Genomic DNA, 17893 nt, shown 5'->3' with positions numbered 1-17893 from the left:
GTCCCAAGTTTAGAAAGTGCCAAGGTTGTCCTATCACCTCCCTACATCATGCCATGTGTGTATTTGCCTTTAAACGTGAGTAAATTAGCTTAAATGCTAACATGCTAACAATCATTATGCTAGCACCTAGCAAGAGAGCCTCAAGTTTAGAAAGTGCCAAGGTTGTCCTATAACCTACCTACATCATGCCATGTGTGTATTTGCCTTTAGACATGAGTAAATTAGCTTAAATGTTAACATGCTAACGGCTACCACGCTAGCACCTAGCAAGAGAGCATCAAGTTGAGAAAGTGCCAAGGTTGTCCTATAGCCTCCCTACATCATGCCATGTGTGTATTTGCCTTTAGACATGAGTAAATTAGCTTAAATGCTAACATGCTAACGGCTACCATGCTAGCACCTAGCAAGAGGGTTTCAAGTTTACAAAGTGCCAAGGTAGTCCTATAACCTCCCTATATCATGCCATGTGTGTATTTGCCTTTAAACGTGAGTAAATTAGCTTAGATGCTAACATGCTAACAGTTATCATGCTAGCACCTAGCAAGAGAGCCTCAAGTTTAGAAAGCGCCAAGGTTGTCCTATAACCTCCCTACACCATGCCATGTGTGTATTTGTCTGAATACATGAGTAAATTAGCTTAAATGCTAACATGCTAACGGCTAACATGCTATCACCTAGCAAGAGAGTGTCAAGTTTACAAAGTGCCAAGGTTGTCCTTCAACCTCCCTATATCATGCCATGTGTGTATATGCCTTTAAACGTGAGTAAATTAGCTTAAATGCTAACATGCTAACAGTTATCATGCTAACACCTAGCAAGAGACCCTCAAGTTTAGAAAGTGCCAAGGTTGTCCTATAACCTCCCTACATCATGCCATGTGTGTATTTGCCTTTAGACATGAGTAAATTAGCTTAAATGCTAACATGCTAACGGCTAACATGCTAGCACCTAGCAAGACAGCCTCAAGTTTAGAAACTGCCCAGGATGTCCTATAACGTCCCTGCATCATGCATATGTGTATTTGCCTTTAAACATGAGCAAATTAGCTTAAATGCTAACATGCTAACAGTCATCATGCTAGCACCTAGCAAGAGAGTCCCAAGTTTAGAAAGTGCCAAGGTTGTCCTATAACATCCCTACATCATGCCATGTGTGTATTTGCCTTTAGACATGAGTAAATTAGCTTAAATGCTAACATGCTAACGGCTAACATGCTAGCACCTAGCAAGACAGCCTCAAGTTTAGAAACTACCAAGGTTGTCCTATAACCTCCCCACATCATGTCATGTGTATATTTGCCTTTAAACGTGAGTAAATTAGCTTAAATGCTAACATGCTAACAATCATTATGCTAGCACCTAGCAAGACAGCCTCAAGTTTAGAAAGTGCCAAGGTTGTCCTATAACCTCCCTACACCATGACATATGTGTATTTGCCTGAAGACATGAGTAAATTAGCTTAAATGCTAACATGCTAACGGCTACCATGTTAGCACCTAGCAAGAGGGTTTCAAGTTTAGAAAGTGCCAAGGTTGTCCTATAACCTCCCTATATCATGCCATGTGTGTATTTGCCTTTAAACGTGAGTAAATTAGCTTAAAGGCTAACATGCTAACAGTTATCATGCTAGCACCTAGCAAGAGAGCCTCAAGTTTAGAAAGTGCCAAGGTTGTCCTATAACCTCCCTACATCATGCCATGTGTGTATTTGCCTTTAGACATGAGTAAATTAGCTTAAATGCTAACATGCTAACGGCTAACATGCTAGCACCTAGCAAGAGAGCCTCAAGTTTAGAAACTGCCAAGATTGTCCTATGACCTCCCTACATCATGCCATGTGTGTATTTGCCTTTAGACATGAGTAAATTAGCTTAAATGCTAACATGCTAACATGCTAGCAATTAGCATTTAGCCACAGAGAGAGTTCAGACGTTTATCTCAAAAATGAGCCATCAATCACGTTTCTACGTGGCCGTATGGCTGAGCTAAAAGGCTGTGAAAAGTCTGTAAATTCTCGTTTTCTATGTGCTGTTCTAAAAATAGAACAGCGATTCCCTAATCAAGTGGCCCATTTTTTAACATTTTCGTTAATAGCGTCGCCATGGTTACACAAAACTTTCCAAAAATTAAATACCGCTGTAGTCCCGAGCGCCACGTTTCCGGCGGTGTAACATGTGTGGGGGTCCTTCTTGCGGTTTTGGCCGCATTACGCGCGCAAAAAGTGGAAGATTAAGATATACGGAATAATAATAACTAAACAGCAATAACAATATGGGCTGGCTCAGTAGCCAGCCCATAGACTGCTACTGCAAGTAGCAGTCTATGGGCTGGCTACTGGGCCAGTCCATAATAATAACTAGAAAATTCCCGCGGAAATTTTGATGGACTGGCCACCTGTGCTGTGAACCTCGGGCCCGGTGGGCCAACGGCTATCGCGGTAGCACCTAGCAAGAAAGCCTCAAGTACGGAAAAAGTTGATGCAGTCCCATAGTGTCCCCACATCATGCCAAGTCTGTAATTGCCTTTAAACTTGAGTAAATTAGCTTAAGTGCTAACATGCTAACAATCATTATGCTAGCACCTAGCAAGAGAGCCTCAAGTTTAGAAAGTGCCAAGGTTGTCCTATAACCTCCCTACATCATGCCATGTGTGTATTTGCCTTTAAACGTGAGTAAATTAGCTTAAATGCTAACATGCTAACAGTTATCATGCTAGCACCTAGGAAGAGAGCCTCAAGTATAGAAAGTGCCAAGGTTGTCCTATAACCTCCCTACATCATGCCATGTGTGTATTTGCCTTTAGACATGAGTAAATTAGCTTAAATGCTAACATGCTAGCACCTAGCAAGACAGCCTTAAGTTTAGAAACTGCCAAGGATGTCCTATGACGTCCCTGCATCATGCATGTGTGTATTTGCCTTTAAACGTGAGCAAATTAGCTTAAATGCTAACATGCTAACGGCTAACATGCTAGCACTTAGCAAGAGAGCCTCAAGTTTAGAAAGTGCCAAGGTTGTCCTATAACCTCCCTACATCATGCCATGTGTGTATTTGCCTTTAGACATGAGTAAATTAGCTTAAATGCTAACGTGCTAACGGCTACCATGCTAGCACCTAGCAAGAGGGCCTCAAGTTTAGAAAGTGCCAAGGTTGTCCTGTAACATCCCTACACCATGCCATGTGTGTATTTGCCTGTAGACATGAGTAAATTAGCCTAAATGCTAACATGCTAACGGCTACCATGCTAGCACCTAGCAAGAGGGCCTCAAGTTTAGAAACTGCCAAGGTTGTCCTATAACCTCCCCACATCATGCCATGTTTGTATTTGCCTTTAAACGTGAGCAAATTAGCTTAAATGCTAACATGCTAACAGTCATTATGCTAGCACCTAGCAAGAGAGCCTCAAGGTCAGAAAGTGCCAAGGATGTCCTATAACGTCCCCGCATCATGCATGTGTGTATTTGCCTTTAAACATGAGCAAAGTAGCTTAAATGCTAACATGCTAACTGTCGTCATGCTAGCACCTAGCAAGAGAGCCTCAAGTTTAGAAAGTGCCAAGGTTGTCCTATAACCTCCCTACATCATGCATGTGTGTATTTGCCTTTAAACATGAGCAAAGTAGCTTAAATGCTAACATGCTAACAGTCGTCATGCTAGCACCTAGCAAGAGAGCCTCAAGTTTAGAAAGTGCCAAGGTTGTCCTATAACCTCCCTACATCATGCCATATGTGTAGTTGCCTGAAGACATGAGTAAATTAGCTTAAATGATAACATGCTAACGGCTACCATGCTCGCACCTAGCAAGAAAGCATCAAGTTGAGAAAGTGCCAAGGTTGTCCTATAACCTCCCTACATCATGCCATATGTGTATTTGCCTGAAGACATGAGTAAATTAGCTTAAATGCTAACATGCTAACGGCTACCATGCTAGCACCTAGCAAGAGAGCATCAAGTTGAGAAAGTGCCAAGGTTGTCCTATAACCTCCCTACATCATGCCATGTGTGTATTTGCCTTTAGACATGAGTAAATTAGCTTAGATGCTAACATGCTAACGGCTACCATGTTAGCACCTAGCAAGAGGGTTTCAAGTTTAGAAAGTGCCAAGGTTGTCCTATAACCTCCCTATATCATGCCATGTGTGTATTTGCCTTTAAACGTGAGTAAATTAGCTTAAATGCTAACATGCTAACAGTTATCATGCTAGCACCTAGCAAGAGAGCCTCAAGTTTAGAAAGTGCCAAGGTTGTCCTATAACCTCCCTACATCATGCCATGTGTGTATTTGCCTTTAGACATGAGTAAATTAGCTTAAATGCTAACATGCTAACGGCTAACATGCTAGCACCTAGCAAGAGAGCCTTAAGTTTAGAAACTGCCAAGGTTGTCCTATGACCTCCCTGCATCATGCCATGTGTGTATTTGCCTTTAGACATGAGTAAATTAGCTTCAATGCTAACATGCTAACATGCTAGCAATTAGCATTTAGCCACAGAGAGAGTTCAGAAGTTTATCTAAAAAATGAGCCATCAATCACGTTTCTACGTGGCCGTATGGCTGAGCTACAAGGCTGTGAAAAGTCTGTAAATTTTCGTTTCTTTCACTGGCATGAGCTGTTCTAAAAATAGAACTGGGGTGTCCCTAATATAGTGGCCGATTTTTTTTTCTATCGCGAATACCGTCGCCATGGTTACACGAAACGTTCCAAAAAATAAATACCGCTGTAGTCCCGAGCGTCACAATTCCGGCGGTGTACCATGTGTGGGGGTCCTTCATGTGGTTTCGGCCGCATTACGCGCGCAAAAAGTGGAAGATTAAGATATAAGAATAACTAGAAAATTCCCGCGGAAATTTTGATGGACTGGCCACCTGTGCTGTGAACCTCGGGCCCGGTGCGCCAACGGCTACCGCGGTAGCACCTAGCAAGAAAGCCTCAAGTACGGAAAAAGTTGATGCAGTCCCATAGTGTCCCCACATCATGCCAAGTGTGTAATTGCCTTTAAACTTGAGTAAATTAGCTTAAATGCTAACATGCTAACAGTTATCATGCTAGCACCTAGCAAGAGAGCCTCAAGTTTAGAAACTACAAAGGTTGTCCTATAAACTGTCTATATCATGCCATGTGTGTATTTGCCTTTAAACGTGAGTAAATTAGCTTAAATGTTAACATGCTAACAGTTATCATGCTAGCACCTAGCAAGAGCGCCTCAAGTTTAGAAAGTGCCAAGGTTGTCCTATAACCCCCCGACATCATGCCATGTGTGTATTTGCCTTTAGACATGAGTAAATTAGCTTAAATGATAATATGCTAACGGCTACCATGCTAGCACCTAGCAAGAGAGCCTCAAGTTTAGAAAGTGCCAAGGTTGTCCTATAACCTCCCTACATCATGCCATGTGTGTATTTGCCTTTAAATGTGAGTAAATTAGCTTAAATGCTAACATGCTAACAGTCATCATGCTAGCACCTAGCAAAAGAGCCTCAAGTTTAGAAAGTGCCAAGGTTGTCCTATAACCTCCCTATATCATGTCATGTGTGTATTTGCCTTCAATGTGAGTAAATTAGCTTAAATGCTAACATGCTAACAGTCGTCATGCTAGCACCTAGCAAGAGAGCCTCAAGTTTAGAAAGTGCCAAGGTTGTCCTATAACCTCCCTACATCATGCCATGTGTGTATTTGCCTTTAGACATGAGTAAATTAGCTTAAATGCTAACATGCTAACGGCTAACATGCTAGCACCTAGCAAGACAGCTTCAAGTTTAGAAACTGCCAAGGATGCCCTATAACGTCCCAGCATCATGCATGTGTGTATTTGCCTTTAAACATGAGCAAAGTAGCTTAAATGCTAACATGCTAACAGTCATCATGCTAGCACCTAGCAAGAGAGTCCCAAGTTTAGAAAGTGCCAAGGTTGTCCTATAACATCCCTACATCATGCCATGTGTGTATTTGCCTTTAGACATGAGTAAATTAGCTTAAATGCTAACATGCTAACGACTAACATGCTAGCACCTAGCAAGACAGCCTCAAGTTTAGAAACTACCAAGGTTGTCCTATAACCTCCCCACATCATGTCATGTGTATATTTGCCTTTAAACGTGAGTAAATTAGCTTAAATGCTAACATGCTAACAATCATTATGCTAGCACCTAGCAAGACAGCCTCAAGTTTAGAAAGTGCCAAGGTTGTCCTATAACCTCCCTACACCATGCCATATGTGTATTTGCCTTTAGACATGAGTAAATTAGCTTAAATGCTAACATGCTAACGGCTACCATGCTAGCACCTAGCAAGAGGGTTTCAAGTTTAGAAAGTTCCAAGGTTGTCCTATAACCTCCCTATATCATGCATGTGTGTATTTGCTTTTAAACGTGAGTAAATTAGCTTAAATGCTAACATGCTAACAGTTATCATGCTAGCACCTAGCAAGAGAGCCTCAAGTTTAGAAAGTGCCAAGGTTGTCCTATAACCTCCCTACATCATGCCATGTGTGTATTTGCCTTTAAATGTGAGTAAATTAGCTTAAATGCTAACATGCTAACAGTCATCATGCTAGCACCTAGCAAGAGAGCCTCAAGTTTAGAAAGTGCCAAGGTTGTCCTATAACCTCCCTATATCATGCCATGTGTGTATTTGCCTTCAATGTGAGTAAATTAGCTTAAATGCTAACATGCTAACAGTCGTCATGCTAGCACCTAGCAAGAGAGCCTCAAGTTTAGAAAGTGCCAAGGTTGTCCTATAACCTCCCTACATCATGCCATGTGTGTATTTGCCTTTAGACATGAGTAAATTAGCTTAAATGCTAACATGCTAACGGCTAACATGCTAGCACCTAGCAAGACAGCCTCAAGTGTAGAAACTGCCAAGGATGCCCTATAACGTCCCAGCATCATGCATGTGTGTATTTGCCTTTAAACATGAGCAAAGTAGCTTAAATGCTAACATGCTAACAGTCATCATGCTAGCACCTAGCAAGAGAGTCCCAAGTTTAGAAAGTGCCAAGGTTGTCCTATAACATCCCTACATCATGCCATGTGTGTATTTGCCTTTAGACATGAGTAAATTAGCTTAAATGCTAACATGCTAACGACTAACATGCTAGCACCTAGCAAGACAGCCTCAAGTTTAGAAACTACCAAGGTTGTCCTATAACCTCCCCACATCATGTCATGTGTATATTTGCCTTTAAACGTGAGTAAATTAGCTTAAATGCTAACATGCTAACAATCATTATGCTAGCACCTAGCAAGACAGCCTCAAGTTTAGAAAGTGCCAAGGTTGTCCTATAACCTCCCTACACCATGCCATATGTGTATTTGCCTTTAGACATGAGTAAATTAGCTTAAATGCTAACATGCTAACGGCTACCATGCTAGCACCTAGCAAGAGGGTTTCAAGTTTAGAAAGTTCCAAGGTTGTCCTATAACCTCCCTATATCATGCATGTGTGTATTTGCCTTTAAACGTGAGTAAATTAGCTTAAATGCTAACATGCTAACATTTATCATGCTAGCACCTAGCAAGAGGGTTTCAAGTTTAGAAAGTGCCAAGGTCGTCCTATAACCTCCCTATATCATGCCATGTGTGTATTTGCCTTTAAACGTGAGTAAATTAGCTTAAATGCTAACATGCTAACATGCTAGCAATTAGCATTTAGCCACAGAGAGAGTTCAGAAGTTTATCTAAAAAATGAGCCATCAATCACGTTTCTACGTGGCCGTATGGCTGAGCTACAAGGCTGTGAAAAGTCTGTAAATTCTCGTTTTCTCTGGAATGTGGCTGTTCTAAAAATAGAATGGTGTACCTAATCTAGTGGCCGATTTTTTTTTCTATCGCGAATAGCGTCGCCATGGTTACACGAAACGTTCCAAAAAATAAATACCGCTGTAGTCCTGAGCGTCACGATTCCGACGGTGTAACATGTGTGGGGGTCCTTCTTGCGGTTTTGGCCGCATTACGCGCGCAAAAATGGGAAGATTAAGATATAATAAGAAGAAAAATAACTAAACACCACAAGCAATAACAATATGGGCTGGCTCAGTAGCCAGCCCATAGACTGCTACTGCAAGTAGCAGTCTATGGGCTGGCTACTGAGCCAGTCCATAAAAACTAGAAAATTCCCGCGGAAATTTTGATGGACTGGCCACCTGTGCTGTGAACCTCGGGCCCGGTGCACCAACGGCTACCGCGGTAGCACCTAGCAAGAAAGCCTCAAGTACGGAAAAGGTTGATGCAGTCCCATAGTGTCCCCACATCATGCCAAGAGTGTATTTGCCTTTAAACTTGAGTAAATTAGCTAAAATGCTAAAATGCTAAAATGCTAACATGATAACGGCTACCGTGCTAACACGTAGCAAAACAGCCTCAGGTCCTGAAAAGTTTGGGGCAGTCCTACAGTGTCCCCACATCATGCCATGTGTGTATTTTCCTTTAGATATGAGTAAATTAGCTAAGATGCTAACATGCTAACAGTCATCATGCTAGCACCTAGCAAGAGGGCCTCAAGTTTAGAAAGTACCAAGGTTGTCCTATAACCTCCCCACATCATGACATGTGCTTAGTAGCCTTTAATCATGAGTAAATTAGCTTAAATGCTAACATGCTAACAGTTATCATGCTAGCACCTAGCAAGAGAACCTCAACTTTAGAAAGTGCCAAGGTTGTCCTGTAACATCCCTACACCATGCCATGTGTGTATTTGCCTGTATACATGAGTAAATTAGCTTAAATGCTAACATGCTAACGGCTACCATGCTAGCACCTAGCAAGAGGGTTTCAAGTTTACAAAGTGCCAAGGTTGTCCTATAACCTCCCTATATCATGCCATGTGTGTATTTGCCTTTAAACGTGAGTAAATTAGCTTAAATGCTAACATGCTAACGGCTACCATGCTAGCACCTAGCAAGAGAGCCTCAAGTTTAGAAAGTGCCATGGTTGTCCTATAACCTCCCTACATCATGCCATGTGTGTATTTGCCTTTAGACATGAGTAAATTAGCTTAAATGCAAACATGCTAACGGCTACCATGCTAGCACCTAGCAAGAGGGTTTCAAGTTTACAAAGTGCCAAGGTTGTCCTATAACCTCCCTATATCCTGCCATGTGTGTATTTGCCTTTAAACGTGAGTAAATTAGCTTAAATGCTAACATGCTAACAGTTATCATGCTAGCACCTAGCTAGAGAGCCTCAAGTTTAGAAAGTGCCAAGGTTGCCCTATAACCTCCCTACATCATGCCATGTGTGTATTTGCCTTTAGAAATGAGTAAATTAGCTTAAATGCTAACATGCTAGCACCTAGCAAGACAGCCTTAAGTTTAGAAACTGCCAAGGTTGTCCTATAACCTCCCCACATCATGCCATGTGTGTATTTGCCTTTAAACGTGAGTAAATTAGCTTATATGCTAACACGCTAACAGTCATTATGCTAGCACCTAGCAAGAGAGCCTCAAGTTTAGAAAGTGCCAAGGATGTCCTATAACGTCCCTGCATCATGCATGTGTGTATTTGCCTTTAAACATGAGCAAATTAGCTTAAATGCTAACATGCTAACAGTCATCATGCTAGCACCTAGCAAGAGACCCTCAAGTTTAGAAAGTGCCAAGGTTGTCCTATAACCTCCCTACATCATGTCATGTGTGTATTTGCCTTTAGACATGAGTAAATTAGCTTAAATGCTAACATGCTAACGGCTAACATGCTAGCACCTAGCAAGAGAGTTTCAAGTTTACAAAGTGACAAGGTTGTCCTTCAACCTCCCTATATCATGCCATGTGTGTATTTGCCTTTAAACATGGGTAAATTAGCTTAAATGCTAACATGCTAACGGCTACCATGCTAGCACCTAGCAAGAGGGTTTCAAGTTTACAAAGTGCCAAGGTTGTCCTATAACCTCCCTATATCATGCCATGTGTGTATTTGCCTTTAAACGTGAGTAAATTAGCTTAAATGCTAACATGCTAACAGTTATCATGCTAGCACCTAGCAAGAGAGCCTCAAGTTTAGAAAGTGCCAAGGTTGCCCTATAACCTCCCTACATCATGCCATGTGTGTATTTGCCTTTAGACATGAGTAAATTAGCATAAATGCTAACATGCTAGCACCTAGCAAGACAGCCTTAAGTTTAGAAACTGCCAAGGATGTCCTATGACGTCCCTGCATCATGCATGTGTGTATTTGCCTTTAAACGTGAGCAAATTAGCTTAAATGCTAACATGCTAACAGTCATCATGCTAGCACCTAGCAAGAGAGTCCCAAGTTTAAAAAGTGCCAAGGTTGTCCTATCACCTCCCTACATCATGCCATGTGTGTATTTGCCTTTAAACATGAGCAAATTAGCTTAAATGCTAACATGCTAACAGTTATCATGCTAACACCTACCAAGAGAGTCCCAAGTTTAGAAAGTGCCAAGGTTGTCCTATAACCTCCCTACATCATGCAATGTGTGTATTTGCCTTTAGACATGAGTGAATTAGCTTAAATGCTAACATGCTAACGGCTAACATGCTAGCACCTAGCAAGACAGCCTCAAGTTTAGAAACTACCAAGGTTGTCCTATAACCTCCCCACATCATGTCATGTGTGTATTTGCCTTTAAACATGAGTAAATTAGCTTAAATGCTAACATGCTTACAATCATTATGCTAGCACCTAGCAAGAGAGCCTCAAGTTTAGAAAGTGCCAAGTTTGTCCTATAACCTCCCTACACAGTGCCATATGTGTATTTGCCTGAAGACATGAGTAAATTAGCTTAAATGCTAACATGCTAACGGCTACCATGTTAGCACCTAGCAAGAGAACATCAAGTTGAGAAAGTGCCAAGGTTGTCCTATAACCTCCCTACATCATGCCATGTGTGTATTTGCCTTTAGACATGAGTAAATTAGCTTAAATGCTAACATGCTAACAGTTATCATGCTAACACCTAGCAAGAGAGCCTCAAGTTTAGAAAGTGCCAAGGTTGTCCTATAACCTCCCTACATCATGCCATGTGTGTATTTGCCTTTAGACATGAGTAAATTACCTTAAATGCTAACATGCTAACGGCTAACATGCTAGCACCTAGCATGACAGCCTCAAGTTTAGAAACTGCCATGGATGTCCTATGACGTCCCTGCATCATGCATGTGTGTATTTGCCTTTAAACATGAGCAAATTAGCTTAAATGCTAACATGCTAACAGTCATCATGCTAGCACCTAGCAAGAGAGCCTCAAGTTTAGAAAGTGCCAAGGTTGTCCAATAACATCCCTACACCATGCCATGTGTGTATTTGCCTGTATACATGAGTAAATTAGCTTAAATGCTAACATGCTAACGGCTACCATGCTAGCACCTAGCAAGAGGGTTTCAAGTTTACAAAGTGCCAAGGTTGTCCTATAACCTCCCTATATCATGCCATGTGTGTATTTGCCTTTAGACGTGAGTAAATTAGCTTAAATGCTAACATGCTAACGGCTAACATGCTAGCACCTAGCAAGACAGCCTCAAGTTTAGAAACTACCAAGGTTGTCCTATAACCTCCCTACATCATGTCATGTGTGCAATTGCCTTTAAACGTGAGTAAATTAGCTGAAATGCTAACGTGCTAACGGCTACCATGCTAGCACCTAGCAAGAGGGCCTCAAGTTTAGAAAGTGCCAAGGTTGTCCTATAACCTCCCTACATCATGTCATGTGTGCATTTGCCTGTAGACATGAGTAAATTAGCTTAAATGCTAACATGCTAACGGCTAACATGCTAGCACCTAGCAAGAGAGTTTCAAGTTTACAAAGTGCCAAGGTTGTCCTTCAATCTCCATATATCATGCCATGTGTGTATATGCCTTTAAACGTGAGTAAATTAGCTTAAATGCTAACATGCTAACAGTTATCATGCTAGCACCTAGCAAGAGACCCTCAAGTTTAGAAAGTGCCAAGGTTGTCCTATAACCTCCCTACATCATGCCATGTGTGTATTTGCCTTTAGACATGAGTAAATTAGCTAAAATGTTAACATGCTAACGGCTAACATGCTAGCACCTAGCAAGAGAGCCTCAAGTTTAGAAACTGCCAAGGATGTCCTATAACGTCCCTGCATCATGCATGTGTGTATTTGCCTTTAAACATGAGCAAATTAGCTTAAATGCTAACATGCTAACAGTCATCATGCTAGCACCTAGCAAGAGAGTCCCAAGTTTAGAAAGTGCCAACGTTGTCCTATAACATCCCTACATCATGCCATGTGTGTATTTGCCTTTAAACATGAGTAAATTAGCTTAAATGCTAACATGCTAACGGCTAACATGCTAGCACCTAGCAAGACAGCCTCAAGTTTAGAAACTACCAAGGTTGTCCTATAACCTTTCCACATCATGTCATGTGTGTATTTGCCTTTAAACGTGAGTAAATTAGCTTAAATGCTAACATGCTAATAATCATTATGCTAGCACCTAGCAAGAGAGCCTCAAGTTTAGAAAGTGCCAAGGTTGTCCTATAACCTACCTACACCATGCCATATGTGTATTCTCCTTTAGACATGAGTAAATTAGCTTAAATGCTAACATGCTAACGGCTACCATGCTAGCACCTAGCAAGAGAGCCTCAAGTTTAGAAACTGCTAAGGTTGTCCTATAACCTCCCTACATCATGCCATGTGTGCAATTGCCTTTAAACGTGAGTAAATTAGCTTAAATGCTAACATGCTAACGGCTACCATGCTAGCACCTAGCAAGAGAGCCTCACGTTTAGAAACTGCCAAGGTTGTCCTATGACCTCCCTACATCATGCCATGTGTGTATTTGCCTTTAGACATGAGTAAATTAGCTTAAATGCTAACATGCTAACATGCTAGCAATTAGCATTTAGCCACAGAGAGAGTTCAGAAGTTTATCTAAAAAATGAGCCATCAATCACGTTTCTACGTGGCCGTATGGCTGAGCTACAAGGCTGTGAAAAGTCTGTAAATTCTCGTTTTCTCTGGAATGCGGCTGTTCTAAAAATAGAATGGTGTACCTAATCTAGTGGCCGATTTTTTTTTCTATCGCGAATAGCGTCGCCATGGTTACACGAAACGTTCCAAAAAATAAATACCGCTGTAGTCCCGAGCGTCACGACTCCGACGGTGTAACATGTGTGGGGGTCCTTCTTGCGGTTTTGGCCGCATTACGCGCGCAAAAATTGGAAGATTAAGATATAATAAGAAGAACTAGAAAATTCCCGCGGAAATTTTGATGGACTGGCCACCTGTGCTGTGAACCTCGGGCCCGGTGTGCCAACGGCTACCGCGGTAGCACCTAGCAAGAAAGCCTCAAGTGCGGAAAAGGTTGATGCAGTCCCATAGTGTCCCCACATCATGCCAAGTGTGTATTTGCCTTTAAACTTGAGTAAATTAGCTAAAATGCTAACATGCTAATGGCTACCGTGCTAACACATAGCAAAACAGCCTCAGGTCCTGAAAAGTTTGGGGCAGTCCTACAGTGTCCCCACATCATGCCATGTGTGTATTTTCCTGTAGACATGAGTAAATTAGCTAAAATGCTAACATGCTAACAGTCATCATGCTAGCACCTAGCAAGAGGGCCTCAAGTTTAGAAAGTACCAAGGTTGTCCTATAACCTCCCCACATCATGACATGTGCTTAGTAGCCTTTAGGCATGAGTAAATTAGCTTAAATGCTAACATGCTAACAGTTATCATGCTAGCACCTAGCAAGAGACCCTCAAGTTTAGAAAGTGCCAAGGTTGTCCTATAACCTCCCTACATCATGCCATGTGTGTATTTGCCTTTAGACATGAGTAAATTAGCTTAAATGCTAACATGCTAACGGCTAACATGCTAGCACCTAGCAAGACAGCCTCAAGTTTAGAAACTACCAAGGTTGTCCTATAACCTCCCCACATCATGTCATGTGTGTATTTGCCTTTAAACGTGAGTAAATTAGCTTAAATGTTAACATGCTAACAATCATTATGCTAGCACCTAGCAAGAGAGCCTCAAGTTTAGAAAGTGCCAAGGTTGTCCTATAACCTCCCTACACCATTTCATATGTGTATTTGCCTTTAGACATGAGTAAATTAGCTTAAATGCTAACATGCTAACGGCTACCATGCTAGCACCTAGCAAGAGGGCCTCAAGTTTAGAAAGTGCCAAGGTTGTCCTATAACCTCCCGACATCATGCCATGTTTGTATTTGCCTTTAGACATGAGTAAATTAGCTTAAATGCTAACATGCTAACGGATAACATGCTAGCACCTAGCAAGACAGCCTCAAGTTTAGAAACTGCCAAGGTTGTCCTATAACCTCCCCACATCATGTCATGTGTGTATTTGCCTTTTAACGTGAGTAAATTAGCTTGAATGCTAACATGCTAACAATCATTATGCTAGCACCTAGCAAGAGAGCCTCAAGTTTAGAAAGTGCCAAGGTTGTCCTATAACCTCCCTACATCATGCCATGTGTGTATTTGCCTTTAGATGTGAGTAAATTAGCTTAAATGCTAACATGCTAACATGCTAGCAATTAGCATTTAGCCACAGAGAGACTTCAGAAGTTTATCTCAAAAATTAGCCATCAATCACGTTTCTACGTGGCCGTATGGCTGAGCTACAAGGCTGTGAAAAGTCTGTAAATTCTCATTCTTTTCACTGGAATGAGCTGTTCTAAAAATAGCCCAAATGTCCCTAATTTTTTGAACCATTGATTTTTGCGTTTTTCAAACGCGAATAGCGTCGCCATGGTTACACAAAACGTTCCAAAAAATAAATACCGCTGTAGTCCCGAGTGCCACGTTTCCGGCGGTGTAACATGTGTGGGGATCCTTCCTGCGGTTTTGGCCGCATTACGCGCACAAAAGTGGGAAGATTAAGATATAAGAATAACTAGAAAATTCCCGCGGAAATTTTGATGGACTGGCCACCTGTGCTGTGAACCTCGGGCCCGGTGCGCCAACGGCTACCGCGGTAGCACCTAGCAAGAAAGCCTCAAGTACGGAAAAGGTTGATGCAGTCCCATAGTGTCCCCACATCATGCCAAGTGTGTATTTGCCTTTAAACTTGAGTAAATTAGCTTAAATGCTAACATGCTAACAGTTATCATGCTAGCACCTAGCAAGAGAGCCTCAAGTTTAGAAACTACAAAGGTTGTCCTATAAACTGTCTATATCATGCCATGTGTGTATTTGCCTTTAAACGTGAGTAAATTAGCTTAAATGTTAACATGCTAACAGTTATCATGCTAGCACCTAGCAAGAGCGCCTCAAGTTTAGAAAGTGCCAAGGTTGTCCTATAACCCCCCGACATCATGCCATGTGTGTATTTGCCTTTAGACATGAGTAAATTAGCTTAAATGCTAACATGCTAACGGCTACCATGCTAGCACCTAGCAAGAGAGCATCAAGTTTAGAAAGTGCCAAGGTTGTCCTATAACCTCCCTATATCATGCCATGTGTGTATTTGCCTTTAAACGTGAGTAAATTAGCTTAAATGCTAACATGCTAACAGTTATCATGCTAGCACCTAGCAAGAGAGCCTCAAGTTTAGAAAGTGCCAAGGTTGCCCTATAACCTCCCTACATCATGCCATGTGTGTATTTGCCTTTAGACATGAGTAAATTAGCTTAAATGCTAACATGCTAGCACCTAGCAAGACAGCCTTAAGTTTAGAAACTGCCAAGGATGTCCTATGACGTCCCTGCATCATGCATGTGTGTATTTGCCTTTAAACGTGAGCAAATTAGCTTAAATGCTAACATGCTAACAGTCATCATGCTAGCACCTAGCAAGAGAGTCCCAAGTTTAGAAAGTGCCAAGGTTGTCCTATCACCTCCCTACATCATGCCATGTGTGTATTTGCCTTTAAACGTGAGTAAATTAGCTTAAATGCTAACATGCTAACAATCATTATGCTAGCACCTAGCAAGAGAGCCTCAAGTTTAGAAAGTGCCAAGGTTGTCCTATAACCTACCTACATCATGCCATGTGTGTATTTGCCTTTAGACATGAGTAAATTAGCTTAAATGTTAACATGCTAACGGCTACCACGCTAGCACCTAGCAAGAAAGCATCAAGTTGAGAAAGTGCCAAGGTTGTCCTATAGCCTCCCTACATCATGCCATGTGTGTATTTGCCTTTAGACATGAGTAAATTAGCTTAAATGCTAACATGCTAACGGCTACCATGCTAGCACCTAGCAAGAGGGTTTCAAGTTTACAAAGTGCCAAGGTTGTCCTATAACCTCCCTATATCATGCCATGTGTGTATTTGCCTTTAAACGTGAGTAAATTAGCTTAGATGCTAACATGCTAACAGTTATCATGCTAGCACCTAGCAAGAGAGCCTCAAGTTTAGAAAGCGCCAAGGTTGTCCTATAACCTCCCTACACCATGCCATGTGTGTATTTGTCTGAAGACATGAGTAAATTAGCTTAAATGCTAACATGCTAACGGCTAACATGCTATCACCTAGCAAGAGAGTTTCAAGTTTACAAAGTGCCAAGGTTGTCCTTCAACCTCCCTATATCATGCCATGTGTGTATATGCCTTTAAACGTGAGTAAATTAGCTTAAATGCTAACATGCTAACAGTTATCATGCTAGCACCTAGCAAGAGACCCTCAAGTTTAGAAAGTGCCAAGGTTGTCCTATAACCTCCCTACATCATGCCATGTGTGTATTTGCCTTTAGACATGAGTAAATTAGCTTAAATGCTAACATGCTAACGGCTAACATGCTAGCACCTAGCAAGACAGCCTCAAGTTTAGAAACTGCCAAGGATGTCTTATAACGTCCCTGCATCATGCATATGTGTATTTGCCTTTAAACATGAGCAAATTAGCTTAAATGCTAACATGCTAACAGTCATCATGCTAGCACCTAGCAAGAGAGTCCCAAGTTTAGAAAGTGCCAAGGTTGTCCTATAACATCCCTACATCATGCCATGTGTGTATTTGCCTTTAGACATGAGTAAATTAGCTTAAATGCTAACATGCTAACGGCTAACATGCTAGCACCTAGCAAGAGAGCCTCAAGTTTAGAAACTACCAAGGTTGTCCTATAACCTCCCCACATCATGTCATGTGTATATTTGCCTTTAAACGTGAGTAAATTAGCTTAAATGCTAACATGCTAACAATCATTATGCTAGCACCTAGCAAGACAGCCTCAAGTTTAGAAAGTGCCAAGGTTGTCCTATAACCTCCCTACACCATGCCATATGTGTATTTGCCTGAAGACATGAGTAAATTAGCTTAAATGCTAACATGCTAACGGCTACCATGTTAGCACCTAGCAAGAGGGTTTCAAGTTTAGAAAGTGCCAAGGTTGTCCTATAACCTCCCTATATCATGCCATGTGAGTATTTGCCTTTAAACGTGAGTAAATTAGCTTAAAGGCTAACATGCTAACAGTTATCATGCTAGCACCTAGCAAGAGAGCCTCAAGTTTAGAAAGTGCCAAGGTTGTCCTATAACCTCCCTACATCATGCCATGTGTGTATTTGCCTTTAGACATGAGTAAATTAGCTTAAATGCTAACATGCTAACGGCTACCATGCTAGCACCTAGCAAGAGAGCATCAAGTTGAGAAAGTGCCAAGGTTGTCCTATAACCTCCCTACATCATACCATGTGTGTATTTGCCTTTAGACATGAGTAAATTAGCTTAAATGCTAACATGCTAACGGCTACCATGCTAGCACCTAGCAAGAGGATTTCAAGTTTACAAAGTGCCAAGGTTTTCCTATAACCTCCCTATATCATGCCATGTGTGTATTTGCCTTTAAATGTGAGTAAATTAGCTTAGATGTTAACATGCTAACAGTTATCATGCTAGCACCTAGCAAGAGAGCCTCAAGTTTAGAAAGCGCCAGGGTTGTCCTATAACCTCCCTACACCATGCCATGTGTGTATTTGCCTGAAGACATGAGTAAATT

This window comes from Doryrhamphus excisus, chromosome 5 (genome assembly GCF_030265055.1).
Source record: "Doryrhamphus excisus isolate RoL2022-K1 chromosome 5, RoL_Dexc_1.0, whole genome shotgun sequence".
NCBI classification, from domain to species: domain Eukaryota; kingdom Metazoa; phylum Chordata; class Actinopteri; order Syngnathiformes; family Syngnathidae; genus Doryrhamphus; species Doryrhamphus excisus.
Note: the sequence above shows the minus strand (reverse complement) of the source record.